This window comes from Pseudorca crassidens, chromosome 17, assembly GCF_039906515.1.
Source record: "Pseudorca crassidens isolate mPseCra1 chromosome 17, mPseCra1.hap1, whole genome shotgun sequence".
NCBI lineage: Eukaryota > Metazoa > Chordata > Mammalia > Artiodactyla > Delphinidae > Pseudorca > Pseudorca crassidens.
In genome coordinates this window covers 3,246,343-3,259,473 of record NC_090312.1, presented here as the reverse complement: position 1 = coordinate 3,259,473, position 13,131 = coordinate 3,246,343, and the positions used below count along the sequence as shown (strand labels likewise).

Here is a 13,131-nt window from a genome sequence, read left to right as displayed (position 1 = left end):
ACACAGGTTCGAGCCGTGGCCCGGGAAGATCCCACATGCCGCGGAGCAACTAAGCCCGTGCGCCACAAATACCGAGCCTGCGCTCTAGAGCCCGTGAGCCACAACTACTGAGCCTGTGCTCTAGAGCCCACAAGCCACAACTGCTGAGCCTGTGCACCACAACTACTGAAGCCTGCGCACCTAGAGCCTGTGCTCCGCAACAAGAGAAGCCACCGCAATGAGAAGCCCGCGCACCACAACGAAGAGTAGCCCCCACTCACCACGACTAGAGAAAGCGCACGCGCAGCAACAAAGGCCCAATGCAGCCAAAACAAAAAAAAAAGAGCAAAACTTAAAAAGTACACATTACGATATTAGACTCCGCTATACACATTACATACATATAATGTGTATTATGTACAATATGCTATACTGTACAGTTAAATAATGTCATAACAGATAACTTGCTATAACATAATACACGCACATATGAGAGAGTATACTGTACTATAATGTTACACCTTATATAAATGAATACATCCGTCTCATGGTACCCATGAGGGACTGGTTTCAGGACTCCCTTACACTATAAAACTGCATGGTGTGGTCGGCCCTCCATATCCGTGGATGGGAAACCCGCAGGTGCGGGGTGGCCCGCTCTCCAAGCCACGGCCACATCCACCTCTGGGATTAACCACATAAGGGGCAGCGCCGGCAGAGGTCTAACCCAGCGCCCCTCTTGAGGACTTGGCACTAGCACCAAGGCCCCGCGAGTGGCAGCTGTGAGCCTGACCCTTCCACCTCGGCTTAGCTTGGGCTGGGAATTCCACCCGCCACCCAATATGACATTGCTCGGTTCTCTTGGACAACCTTGACTCTCGGAGGCTCCTGCTGCTAATTTTAACTACACTACATTCCCCACAAAGTGAACTGGAGCATCCCAATGTCACTGTCATGACAGCATCCCACAGCCGCTCTAGCTGGCGCTCGGACCACGGCTTTCAGACTCTCCAGTGCCATTGACGGACCCCCGAGTACAGTGGGCCGTCGCCCCACATCCCAGTCACAGCAGCCGGGAAACACCTCGAGCCACCGCCCTCGGGGCTGATCTCTGGAACTGCCAATCGGGGAGTGCCAGCCGCTCCATGTGACAGACCAGGCAGCCCACCGTGCAGGGCCCTCTACCAGGGCCCGGGGGACCATACTCGGGGGTGTCAGGAGACCCATGAATCCTCCATAACACACACAAAAGATGGTGTCTCTGCACTTTTGAGAGAAAGAGGTCCATAACTTTCAGCAAAGTCTCAAAGGAGTCCATGACCCCAACCAGGTGGAGGGAAGGAGGAGGGAAGCAGAGTCACTCAACTGCCCAGAGGGATTCTTGCTGTGATAGGGCTGTTACATCATCTTTTCATGATTTTTTAAAGTCAGTCTTTACTTTTGTAATTTCCTTTAGAATTTAGTTGAGCAATTTAGGTTCAAACAAACAAACAAAAAAGACAGGTAGAAACAAAGAAAAGTGGAAAGATCAATTCTAAATTTAGGAAAGCCGACAAGGACCAGCCTAGATTACTGCGGAGCTGAGAATTTTCTGGAGCGCACACACACACTCACACACGCACACACACACACGCACGCACATACACACACACACGGTGACATCAGAAAGTAAAGATCAAACCACAATTTCTACAATTTATCCTAAAGGAAGAGACAAAAATACAAACCACTGTAAGTAAAACGACTGTCATTCTGTCAAACGAAATAAAGTCAGCCTGGCAAGCCCTGATGTCTGGACTGGAGTCCAGGATAAATGTTATTTACTTGGTTCGCCAGGGCGATAATGAGCTTGTTTTGAACCTTCTGTATATTGTATTAGCTCATTCATTTTGAAAAGTAACCCAGGACGGGGCAAGCTGGGGAGGCACGAGTGAGAAAAAAACAGGCCAGCAAAACACTGGCCTCACATTTCATAAACAAACACGAGCTGTACTCCAGGTAATACGTTAATTTGATCTGCACTTAAACGTGGGGTCTGGGCATCGCCCATCTCCCTCAGACCCAGAGAACAGTCCTGCTCTTCCCTTGGTGCCTGGCTCCAGAGCCGTCCACCAGGCGCTGGGACCACGGGGTTCAGACCGCGATCCAGCCCAGGCTCTCCGCCCTCTTCCAGCCCCTCACTGTACCCCCAGCGCACGTGCATCAGGGGGCTCAAGCTGCCCTCGAGATGCTCCAAAGCTACCCTGCACACCACAGAGCCCATGTGCAGCCCCGGGAAAGGAGAAAGCGGCCTGTGCACAAGGGGCCTGAAACCCACAAGCCCATGGGGGGCCTGGGTTTCTCAGCGGCACTGCCAAGACCCCAACTTACCATAAAACCCACAGCTGTCAGCTCCCACGCCAGGCGGCAGAAGGCAGGAGGCTGGTCCCACATGCCGGCACACTCTGCCCAGGGGTAGAGCAGGAGAGCCGAGGGCACTGGGCTCCCAGGCTCCCGCCCTGACGCGTCACCACTGGTTGACCAGGACCCCCTGTGGAAGGCCACCCCACCTCCTACAGACCCCTCCCCTCGCATGGCCCTGGTCACTGCTGCTCCCAGTGCCCCTCGGCCCAGGGGTGGCTTCCAGAGGGGCTGCTGTGGTCCCGGAGCCCTGCCCACCCCTTTGTATGGTGCTAACTCTCCCGGCTCTGCCTGTGGAGGCCACCTGCTTCCTGCCACCAGCAGGATGAGAACGATACAGCCAGAGTACCCCTCCATGACACTGACACACATGCGGTCACCCCGGGGCACGGAAGCTGGCAACGGCAAATCCCGCGACCTCCAGACAAGTATGAAGGAGGGACTCTCTGAAGTTCTTGGTCAATTTGTTATCAAATCAAGACAAAACCCATCAGCCTTGAAACTGACCCTCAGCTGCAAGACAGTAAGTAGGAAGTGCAAGCAGATTCTGAGGCCTGCGTGCCCTCAGGGCCCAAGGCACACGTGACTCATCAGAACTGGGTTCACACACATACGTGCAGCCACTGCCACTCGGGTCAGTGGCGAGGAAAACAGAACCTAAAGGCAACTCCACATAAACTGGACATGTAGGCCCTATTTAACGCAAATTAGCAATTCACCGTAAAGACAGCAATTTACTTATATCACACCCACAACGTGGAAAAAACACATGGCGCTCTGCAAAGTACAGGATGGAACCACAAAGGCACCACTGCCGACGGCCACATGTGCTCCCTCTGGCTTCCAGGGGTGGGGAGGCAGTTATGCTGGGAAATGAACACTGTCAGTCCCTCAATCCCATTATTAAAGATAAGAATATCTCACTTCCCTGGTGGTGCAGTGGTTGAGAATCTGCCTGCCAACACAGGGGACACGGGTTCGAGCCCTGGTCCGGGAAGATCCCACATGCCGCGGAGCAACTAAGCCGGTGCGCCACAACTACTGAGCCTGCGCTCTAGAGCCCGTGCGCCACAACTACTGAAGCCCGCGCTCTAGAGCCCACGAGCCACAGCGAAGAGTAGGTCCCACTCACCACAACCAGAGAAAGCCCGCACAGAGCAACGAAGACCCGACACAGCAATCAATCAATCAATAGAAATGGGGATAACAGCTCATCAAGGGCTCTTTTACGTTCAAATGCCAGAAGCTGTGCGTGAAAGCTGCCCAGCACTCAGCAGACGCCAGGGCGGACGGAGCCCCTTCTCGGCCCCCCACCTGCTACCCTGCGACGGGTTCCGCGGCAGAGAAACTGGTCTGCAGCAGCCACCTTCCCGCGGGGACCTGGGGGGTGTGCAGGCTTCACCAAGCGGATACAGCTTCAGTCTCATCTCCTGAGCTGCCCAGGAGCCCCGGCCGCAGCAAGAACACGGGGACCCTGAGGAGGGGAGACTGGAAACCAGGCCAGGAGAGCAGCTGGGTGAGTGGGGAGCGACACGCACTGACCGGGGCAGGGGGCTTGGTTGATCCGTGAGCAAACACACTTAAGCCACGTCTAATCCGTGTGCTTCGACAGGCACGTGCTGAAGGCAGCTCCTTCCCATCAGCTGAACCGCAGTGGGCAGGGCACAGCGGGGCCCCACAGATGCCACTCGTGGCAGAGAAGAATGGATCTGAGAAGTTCAAGGACTCCATGCCGGCCAGCAGCACATCTTGCCCCGTCCTCCAGCTCTGGGGCAAAGGCCTTGCCCCGCCCAGGAGTCCAGGCGGTCAGGCTCCGGCGAGGGCAGCACCATCGAAGCTTGGCGGTGCCTCTTCCCCGGACACATCACTGTGGCAACCCAGGTGGGGTCGTCACTTATTAAAATAGATGTAGTTGAAGGGGCATCCCATCTCCACCATCCAAAGCAGCACTGCGTCCTCAGGCCCTGACAGTCAGGCTTTATTTCTTCCTGAGCCAGCTATAAGAGCCTCCACTTCCAAGAAACCCTCCCTGAATAGGCTCACCTGAGGATGATAATAATTATCTTGTGTGTTCGGCCAGCACAGTCATCACTCTTGTTTGTGTATTATTCTTCAGCTGTCACCTCTCTGCTTAGGCTAAAACTGTTTTTGCATCTCCCACTGTCCCTAGCAGATTTTCTAACAGAGGCATTCAATCCCGAGATAGAATTCCAGATGGACTCCTTAAGGCCTCTGGGCCTCAGTTTTCTCATCTATACACCGGGGATACCACCCCTCCCGTGCAGAGTGACCAGCAAATTCAGAAGTTAACCCGGGGGCTTCCCTGGTGGTGCAGTGGTTGCGAGTCCGCCCGCCGATGCAGGGGACACGGGTTCGTGCCCCGGTTTGGGAGGACCCCACATGCCGCGGAGCGGCTGGGCCCGTGAGCCATGGCCGCTGAGCCTGTGCTCCGCAACGGGAGAGGCCACAACAGTGAGAGGCCCGCGTACCGCAAAAAAAAAAAAAAAAAAAACTGTTAAAACTCTCCCCAAACCATATGGTAGCCAGGCAGGCGGCATGGCCTGCACTCCCTGGGCTTCCAGGCTCTCCCAGCCCCTCGAGACTGAATCAAAGGCCTATCTGAACTTCACAACCACAAACTGCCCCCTTCCACAGGGCTCTTATCGGCGCACAGCCTCTCCGCAGTTGCTCAAACGGTCAGGAATTAACCAAGGACTGATAGCTAGCCGGTGACACTGCCCGTCGTCTACCTGCACCCCCAGGATGCCGCACGAGCCCTCCGTCTCTTCTCACCGTCTGCGGTGTTAGCGTGACTGCCACCGCCTTGTTCACTTGCTGAAAACATGGTCCCCATTTTCTTTCGCGTCTGGTGAGTGTTAAACATTTCATTCTGTGGAAATGCACTGATATTTTCCACACGGAGTCACAGCACTGAAGAGAAAACCATGATCCCCAAACTTCAGAAACACGTATATGCGTCTGGGTGGAGGCGACCCCCAGGGCTCACGGTGCCACGGAGGAGACCCAAGACCTCGGGCCCAGCACCCCCATGGGTGAGCTCCAAGGCTCAGCCGCTTACTGTGTGGCTTCAGGCGAGTCGCTTAACCTCTCTGTGCCTCCTTTTCCTCTCTAAAATGCAGCACAGACCCGGCCGGGTTGTTAGAGGCTGAGCCGAGTGCTCTGCACAGGACCCAGCCCTCCACGTGTTACTTCCCTGGGCCCGCTAAGTGCTAGGAACAAGTACGCATTATGCTCCCCTGCTTCTAACAGAGGCTGAAGCTCCGAGCTGTGGGCGGCTTCTGGGCCAAGGTCACCACGTCAGCGATGGCACAGCCCCGGGCTCTACGACATTTCTGCTGCAGAGTAAGGCACAGGGCCCCTCCGGATCCTCTTCAGAATTAAGAACACTTTCAACATCTGAATAATTCAAGGATGAGCTAGCTAGGCATGTTTTAGACAGCCCTGAGCTTTGTCTCAGCTGCCCGTCCCACTAGGCTCGCTGAGAACCTAGCCCACCGTCTGGCAAATCCAAGAAAAGGGCAGCCTCAACCCCACAATCCTCCCCAGCACCAAGTCCCAGCTGCCTTCGGTGGGCACCAGAGTGACAGAGAAGCAGCGCTGGAGGCCCCCGGAAGGCCCAGCTCCAACCAGCAGAGGGCCTGATGGGGAGGCTTTTTGTCCACCGAGCTTTTAATGCGACAGTTTTACGTAAGTGATGTTAAAAAGCCACTAACGGTGACTCTAGTATCCCAGTTCCCCCAGCACGACATGCATACTGAACCCCGCTGTGCAGGGTCACCTGGGCACCCTGATCTCCCGTGGGCAGCCCAGGCCTGTCTCTAAGCCCTTGTTGTAAGGGCCTTAACCCTTGATTTTAGCATCAGGGCCCAAAATGCCAAGTGTAAACTGGGATTTGTGCGCAGAGCTCAACGGAGGCTCCTCACCCAACCCCCCTCCACAGGGCGGGTGAGGCTGCACCGCCTGGCCCATCTCCTCACTACCTGGATACACCCCAGGATCCCTGGAACATGACCCCACCTTCACTTATCTCTAGAAACAAAGGTTCTGCCTCACAATCTGAGGAACCATGTTGTCCACATTCAACGTGAAGCATTCCTAAGTGGATTGCTAACAGCTGGATCTGAGGACAAACGATGGTAGGACTTGAAGCTGACCCCCATGAGCAACGTCCACAGAGCTGGGCGAGCAGCCTTGCCCTCCTCCCCACCACGTGAATTAGCAGAGACCCCTGGCTACTCAGGATCTCTCACGGGTCACAGGCTATCCCCCAACACCGCGTTCTACAGCCCTGGAGCCAAAGAACTTCCTGTTTCAGGGCGTGACGGCAGAGCAATCTGTCGTTGTTTAATTACTAAACTTACTTTCCTATCCGATTTCAATTGGCTCTTAGGCTAAACACAGTAAGTGTCCATGCTTTGAGAGCATCTCCAGCTTAGCTAAGAGAACACCAGCCCAGGACTTCCAAACAGCTCGGAGGAAGGTTTGGGAACTAACACCAACCTCACCCGCTTCTCAGGGAGAGAGGCCCCATTTCCACAAACCCCGACCCGTCAGGCTCCTCTGTACCCCCAGGGGCCCTCCCCCAGCCCAGGGGCCCTCGCCCTGGAGACCAGCAAAGACCGCGCTCTCCTCCCTGCAGACACACTCACTGCAGCCGGAGAAGGGAGCCGGGCAGAGCAAGCTGACAGGATCCCCGCAGGGCGAACGAAAACCTCTTTAACTCAAAGCACTATTCCGTAGGCTTCAATTTTAACCCAACCAAATAAAAACGCGTTGCCACTAACCAAAATGCGCACACTTACAAGCTGTATTGCCTTTTGCCCTTTAACACAGTCCATCTAGGAAACATGCAATCAAATATGCAAGTACACGTGTATCAGCATGGACGCCACCACTTAGTGAAGTAGTGGCAGATACTCTACCCCTCCATCCACCGAGCACAGTAAGGTGACAGAGCAGCACCGCACCTTAAGGCATGGGTGCAAACGCAAAGGCGTTCTCAGGGTTCTCAGGTGTGGGTGACTTGGAGAGTCTGGGTTCACAGATCCTCAGCGCTGAACTGCCTGTGACACGGCCGGTGGTGAAGTCCCAGCCTCAGTGCCCTCCCCCTCCACCAAGGTCACCTTCACACTCTCCCTTCCTCAGTCCCTGTGGTGGGGTGTAACAGGCATCAAGGACAGGTGGGTAATTCCTTTAATTGAGGCACCTTAAAGGGACCCTCCCCCCACAACCCAGCTAGCTCTTTAAGACACGCTTGCCAATGTTTTTATTTTGTACATCCAGTAATTATCGAGATCAACAATACATTTCTGCTTCTGTGACCACTTTTGCACTGACGATATTTACAGTGACAAAAAATTCTTCTGGATTAACACAGCCTCACAATCACAGAAATGTTTTAAATTGCGGTTTATGTGTACTCTGGGGACAGAGAAGTGTGAACAATGACCGATAAAAGGCTTTCAAGTATCAAAGTGCGTGGCCTTAGAGTAAAATCCGGGAGGGAAAGTGGAGCAAACATAGGAGCTCAGGAAGAAACGAAGATGCACATGTTAAAACTGTTCAGAACACTTTGCTCCTTTTTTCAAAGGGCGATGGTAGGCTTTCAAGTCATTAGAGCGTTTCATTATTTTAAACGACAAGGAAAAAGTTTAGATGTCAACTTAAAAAGGTGCCCATAGTTTTTCAAAGTTATTTTACAGAACGGGTCAAAAATGTCTGAAGATCTCTACTTTAAGGCAATATACCTCTGAAACAGCCCCAACTTAACAGGTGATCGCAATGGTGAAAGCGCAGCCTTCCACACCCTCAGCTGGTGCCCCTCCTCCGTCCATGCCCTCTGGATAAACAAGTTCATCCCAAACCCCTCCCCTCAAGATAATTGATGGGAAAATATTCCTTTCTCTTTCCAAACCCAAACTCATCCTCTTTTGGATAAATACGTTTCCTTAAAATGGTGACGAAAACGTTGGCAACGAGGAGATTATTTACTGTTGTCTGGCCTTGCAATATCCAAGTGGTCGCTTAAAACTGTGCAGCGAGATCTGCATGTAAAAGTACAGCAACCACTACATCTGGACCAGAGATGCACTCTCTTTATCTGTATTAAGGGTTTGCTATGAATTTTGCACTCAAGATTTTCCTTTCTTTGAAATGGGAAGAATTTGATTGCCAACCAGTTCACCTGGCTCCAGGATTTAAAGACAAAACCCCAGGAGAGACCCTCCAGCAAACTCCAAAAACTCAAAACCAGCTGCGCCACATAATCCCAGGTTGGAAAGTACTTTTTCAAGGCGGCACAATAAAGCACCTCTCGGGCACTGCTTCAGGAATGCAGGTTTCCTCACTGCCAGCGAAATCCTTCAACAGGCTTGGGAGGATGCAAACACCAACGACCCAGGTGGAACAAAGCTTCCCTCACCTGGGCTTGGGGCCAAGCACAGTGGGGGGGAGTGAGGGCAAGGCAGCCTTGCTCAGTAACTTGAAAAGACTCTGCAAATCCTCCAGCTGCGGGAGGATCCCACCTTAGGACAGCCAGCACCCCAACCCTGCACTTGGGGGGCAAAATGCCCAGCACAGCGTGCGCCCTCACTGGGGGCTCCCTGCGGGCCCTGCTATGGACCCTGGTGACCTCTGTCTTGCGTGAGCTTCCAAACTAGCCAAAGAGAACTCAGAAACCTCTCCAACCTTGGGAACCTGTTTCCTTTCCCATCACCTCTCTCAAAAAGCTAGCAGTGTACTTAACCCAAGATGAGCGCACTCAACAAACGACCCAGACAGACCCACTGCCCATGCATCCGGGCAGCACATCCGCATCGGCTATGGTGGGAACGACAAGTGTCCAGGCCCTGCTGCAGGACCCGGGTGTAAAAGGAACACTTAGTGCCACGGAAACAGCGGGGATCATGCTGTTGCCCCGCAAGCCTGTGGGTCTTAATCTTCTTAAAATGCCTCCTCTAAGAGTCACTTGCCAAAGGAGCAGCGACACAAAGCAATGTCACCACTGCCCAAGTGGCAGCGGGATGGAAATGACTGCCGTGAATACTGCTGTGAACAGAGGCAGGGAAGCCTCCTTTGCACCCACATTGAAAAGGTCCACAATCTCCCCGTTCGCGGAAGTGCCTTATTTCACGAAGGCTTAGTTAGCATTTGATACCCTTAAAAAAAAAAAAAGCCACTCGAAGCACATTTTGAAAGTTCCTTGTTTAAAAAGATCCTTGTTCATTGATTTTGGTGGGATAATTAAGCTGATGTAAACAAGGGGACCTTGTCCAGGCACGGGTGGGGGAGGGGTGGCGGGCCTGGCCTCGGCGCCCCTGCTCGGGGGGTCCCCTCCTGCCCCCTCCTTTCTATGTGGCCTCTCTTCATCTGGGAGGCTTTTTCCCTCCGGTCAGATTTCCACTCGGCAGAGCTAAAGTGCTCTCATGTCTCCTGGCTTGGAGTCGAGGCAGCCCTCCTAATGGGGTTTTGCTGAGTACACCTTCATCAACGGAATTCTGCTGTGATTAAAAAAAAAAAAAAATCTAGGAAACCAGAGGAAGCGAGTGCGGAGCAGCATCCTCGCCCGTCCTCAGTAGGGAACACGGCTTCCAGCGCATTCCGGCTCCGCAAATTACAGACACGGGTCTGCCAGGGGTGTTCCCGAGGGCACTGCAATTTGGGGTTGTCTGCCACCTACGGCGCTCACCAGTCACCCTCACTCCGTGCCAGGCTGTTAGGTCACGAACCACCCCTGCCGGCTACACAGGTCCGGGCTTCCGGGCCCCACAGGACGAGTGAGAGAGGGCAGAGGGTGCAGACGACTGACGGGGACCAACCGGCGCCACAGGCAGCAAATGAGAGCAAAGCCCAGACCCCGGGGAAGCCCGTCCACTCTCCTCCCCACCCGCCCCTCTGACAACACGGACAAAACCAATCCAACACCAAGTAGCCTAAATGCTGGCTAAAATACCTTCCTGGGCCCCCTTCCTCCACTGGGGCTGGGGAGCTGCCACAGCCGCAGCCCCTCCTCCCCTGCAGACCTGCAGGGCGGGATCTCCCAGCTCCGAGAGGGCAGGGTCCCGTTCCCAGGCTCCTCCCGCCCCGTCCCACTCTCCAACAAGCAAAGTTGAAGGCAGAGAGGGCCCCAGGACGTTAAAAACTGCAAGCCGCCTTGGAGATCACCCAGTCCAATCTCTGCTCTGCTTTCACGATGCGACAAGGGCCAAGGCTGCAGCACGCGTCTCTGCAAGGGAAGCTGGCAACTCTCACAGGCCCAGAGCCCCCTGGGCAGCCTCCCCGGGGGGACACCCAGTCCACACAACACCCGACACTAAATACCTCATATGCATTTCAAATGTATCTCAAACGATCCCCTTCTCCCCTTTACAGCTGCTGCCCATGAAAAACAATTAGCCTGAATGGGACTGAAAGTCCTGATTTTTAAGACAACCTACTCCCCACCCTCTCTCCAGAAGCCCTGGCGTTTTATGTCTGCCTGGGTCTTCCCACCTGGGGCCTACATGGCTCCAGGCCACAGTCACTGCACCTCCCCACCTTCAAGTGGATTCTGCAAGATCTCTCAAGCACTGAATAAACTCTTACTCCTTCTTTTAATACATAATTCAGATCTAGCAGCAAAGTGAGAAGATTATTGCTTTTTTTTTAAAGGAGGCTGGGGTCACTGTTGCTCATGCCCAGCCATTTAGTACACTTCATCGGTAAACCAATGCTCCAGTTTTTTTATATTCTTCCTTTTTCTCCTATTACAAGCACAAAATGGAAGAGGTGAAAGATTCCCCCTGTGGGTAACCCTACCTGTCCGTTACTGACGGGAGAAGCAGAGACGCTGAGGTGCAGGGAAGGGCAGGGCTCACTCATGTAATGCCGCAAAGATCGGCCTGGGTTTTCCCAGGAGAAACAGGCTTCGATCCGGACAATCATGTGAACCCACAACAGCTGCTTCGATCACTCATCCCCTACACCCTCCTGCCGCCCCAGGCCTTAGGCTACGAGATGCCCCCCAAACCAGAAGCGACAAGGCCCCTTTTTGCGGGAGTCAACTGGGGTATCCAATGGGGCTGATTGGCTCAGTCTGACCCATCAGTGCCCCCACTGGAAAGGAAAAAAATCTCACACTCCCTAGGAGATCAAGTGTGTGTCCCCCCACACACACACAAACACACACCTAGAATCACTATGAATGGTTAATCAGGAGGCTGTGCTTTTTTTTTTCAAACCACCGCCCCTCCCATTTTGACATACCTCCTCTGAAAAAGCCCTTTGCTGGAATGTGTTCCCCCGGAGCCCAGTCAAGAGCAACACACCTTGGGGAGGAATGGGTTAAGTTCAAGAGCTCTAGGAGGGCGAGGCTGGAGGGAAACGGAAAGCGGTGCAGAGATGCAGATGAATGTGCCGGGACTTCTGCAGGGCAGGGGCTCTGGACCTGGATGCACCGAGGCACTGGCCCCTCTCCTCCAGGCACAGCTTGGCTGCGGGAAATAGAGGTGTCTTCAAAGGGACAGACCAGAGGACAGTGCAGATAAGACAAAAACACAGGCACAGCCCCGGGGGTCAGCTCGGAGTTCCAAGTGTGGAAGCCCGGCTAGGCGTGCTGAGGGCGTGCGTGTGCTGGGGGCAGGAGGGGTTCAGGCAAAGGGGACAGAGGCTGAACTCTCAGAAGTTGGCGACATCAAACCGAGGGCGCAGGGAAGGGTCGGGACCTAGGGGGCGAGGCGCCAGGCTTCCTCCGGGTAGAGTAACCCGAGAAGACAGGGGTGGGGGACGCTGAGGGATGCGACCAGGACAGGGTCCATGGGAAGGTGCACACCGCGGCGAGGGGCCCGGGATGTTCCAGGAGGCTGGGGGGACGAAGACGAGGACGGGCAGGTGCAGTCGGGGAGAAGGGAGAGGGCCAAGGACAGGGGCGGGTGTCCGGGCGGGAGAAGGCTCCCGGCCATGGCGTGGGAGCACCCTCCCCGGGGAAGAGATGCCGAGGAGGGCCGGGAGCGGGACCCGGAGCTCGAGGCCGCGCGGGGGTGGGGTGGACATGGGAAGCAGCAGGTGCCGGGTGCCCAGGTGCGGGGTAGGGGGCGGCTGCCCGGCCGCTCACCTGTCTCCTCCGGCCGGGGCCGCGGGGCGGCGGCGCGGCTGGGCGGCCGGGCCGGGCCGGGCAGTGGCGGCGGGGGCGCGGCGCTCCGGGGGCGGCGGCGGCGGGACCCGGCGGCGGCTGCTCCTCGGCCGGCCGGCCGGGCAGGCGGTCAGTCAGCGATAGACCCGGGGTCAGAAGGAGCGCTTGCGAGGCTGTGGCCGGCGCGCGGGGACAACGCCGCTTTATCAGGTCGGAAACAGCCGCCGCGCGCCGCTTCCGCTGACGCAGCGCCGGCCTGCGCTCATGACTATGCAGCAGCCGCCGCGGGGGTCAGGGCGGGGCTCGCGTCGTGCGCGCCGATTGGTCTCCGTGCACCCCGCCCACTGCTAGGCCCCGCCCCGCCTGCCGAGGCCCCGCCCCTGGACCGGCCCCGCCCCTGGCCGCATCCAGCCTCCGGCCTCGGGGTAGGGGCTGCCGTGCCTAACCCCCCAGCCCCCGCTCCTCGAGGCTTGAGCACCAGACCCTAACCTGGAGCCCTGACCCCCGACCCCGGCTGCGTGCCTCTCGGTAGCCGCGGGAGGGAGAACCTGCAACCCCCGTCTCTCCCGTTCACCCCGCTCCTCCCTCTCCCCAAACGCCCTCCTCGCAGAGGGGCCTGGAGA

At 55.7% G+C, this 13,131-nt stretch overlaps 1 protein-coding gene across 4 annotated transcripts in view; it reads right to left on the bottom strand.

The window, feature by feature from the left end:
* Positions 1-12,589, bottom strand: part of SLC45A4 (solute carrier family 45 member 4) — a 79,107-nt gene extending 66,518 nt beyond the window's left edge. For all 4 annotated transcript variants that reach the window (XM_067712782.1, XM_067712779.1, XM_067712780.1 and 1 more), the window contains exon 1: positions 12,491-12,589. The gene's annotated coding sequence lies outside the window, so the exon portion shown is untranslated. The remainder of the gene's footprint in view (positions 1-12,490) is intronic.
* Between the last annotated feature and the right edge of the window lie 542 nt (positions 12,590-13,131).